Source organism: Arvicola amphibius, chromosome 9, assembly GCF_903992535.2.
Source record: "Arvicola amphibius chromosome 9, mArvAmp1.2, whole genome shotgun sequence".
Lineage (NCBI taxonomy): Eukaryota > Metazoa > Chordata > Mammalia > Rodentia > Cricetidae > Arvicola > Arvicola amphibius.
The window spans coordinates 99,961,118-99,962,904 of NC_052055.2; the positions used below are offsets into that span (position 1 = coordinate 99,961,118).

At 43.4% G+C, this 1,787-nt stretch overlaps 1 pseudogene; it reads left to right on the top strand.

Moving 5' to 3' along the window:
* Positions 1-401: 401 nt before the first annotated feature.
* On the top strand, positions 402-1,231 carry LOC119823769 (annotated as a pseudogene).
* The last annotated feature ends 556 nt before the right edge of the window (positions 1,232-1,787 follow it).

Sequence of the window (1,787 nt, forward strand, 5' to 3'; positions counted from 1 at the left end):
TTTTGAATTGGCACAACATTTATAATACTGTGCAGAAAAATTAGGACTGTCATGAATCAACATGGACTTGAATTATTCTTATTGGGAAGGTGACATAAGAGGGAAAAGAACAATATTATTGGAGACTGTCACTCATCTCTATTCTTTTACAATGAGAAATCAGTATACTTTAACACATTTCTGATGAGAAACTATTTTTCAATCTTATATTTTTAGAATATTCTATCCATTCCCTTTTTCAATTGATCATAAATGTTAATATCACAAAGAAAACATACACTTCTTGTTAAGACCACTTAAAAAAGACATTTAAAAATTCAAATGGAGACAGATATGAGGTGTTCACTAAGCTCTCCAGACCCGAGCTTTCTGGGCCTCTTTCTCAGGGAATGCCAACCAGGATGTGCAATAACAGATTTGGAAGATATGGCAGCTGCACCTATGGCAAAGCAGGCCGCTACTAGCCTGTTCCCAGTGGCTTTGGGTTGTCCACACCTATGCAGGCAGAGAAGAAATGAAGAGTCGGAGCCCAGCACTTTGTGGCCTGTACCATATCTCAGCTGCTTTCTGCTCCTCTGAATCACGAGGTGCTCAAAATTAGAAATGCTGAGATTTCACAAGTCATTATTGTGGGAATAATCAGACATGCAGAGAAGGCGCCAACTAAAATTGCTTAGATGATGTGACTGCTGCAGCCATGGGTGTTTGCCCATGGGTTGACACAGAGGTCGCCAGTGCTGAACACACTGGTTTCTCCAGAGACATACCTGAACGTGGCTGGCCACTTCAGGTCTTTTCAGAACTAAAAGAGGATGGTAGCCTTTACGATCTTTCTCCTGGAAGATATTAATGAGTTCACTGCACATATTCAGGAAGTGATCAATCCATACATGATGCTCAGCAAATCCACCCATCAGCCCTCAGCAGTTAGACCCTCTAAACAACTCAGAAATGGCTGGGCCAGGAAACTTCAGAGGAATTACTCCATGCCAGAAAATGGCCTCCCTGTGGTCCAAAACCAGGTGCTAAATTGGATCAAGGCTTGCCCAAGACCAGAAGGATTGAACTTTCAGAACGTCAGGAACCAGCTCCATACCTACAGCCTCAACCAAGCAAGCAGTGGATTTTTCTGGGCAAGGAGGAGCACGTTTAGCATACAGTGGATGATGATCACTTTAAATCCACAGATGCAGAGCAGCAAGAGCTCACTGGGGACCTGGAATACTTCTAGTTGGACTTGTTTTCATCATCTGTTGTCTCTAGGTCTGCAGGTTCAGCCAGTGGCTTCTAGGGCAAATGTTTCATATAGAAGGTCTCAGCTGAAGTCCTCTTCAGATTCAGTGCTGTTCTGTTTTGTTGTTTGTTGTTTATAGGTTTAAAGGGAGGTAGACAGTTGAGAAGAAAGTAAACTAGGGTGGGATTTCTTCCTCTCTCTCTCTCTCTCTCTCTCTCTCTCTCTCTCTCTCTCTCTCTCCCTTTTCTTTTTTTTTCTTTTTTGGAGAGGATTTCTCTGTATAGCCCTGGCTATCCTGAAACTCACTCTGTAGACTAGACTGGCCTCGAACTCCTGTGCTGCCACTGCCCAGCTTAGGGTGGGATGTCTTTGACATTCTAGATCAGCTAGTTAGGACTTCATGATGGATGGACTGAGTTGAAAGCGGAATGCTACAAGAGAGAAAGGCAGAACCGCATCATGCTTGGGAGCTTCTGTTCTTGAAAGACGTCCTATTGAGATGATGAACAAAACGAATGCCAAGGCTCAGAAAAAGGAGCTAGCACCTTCCGCC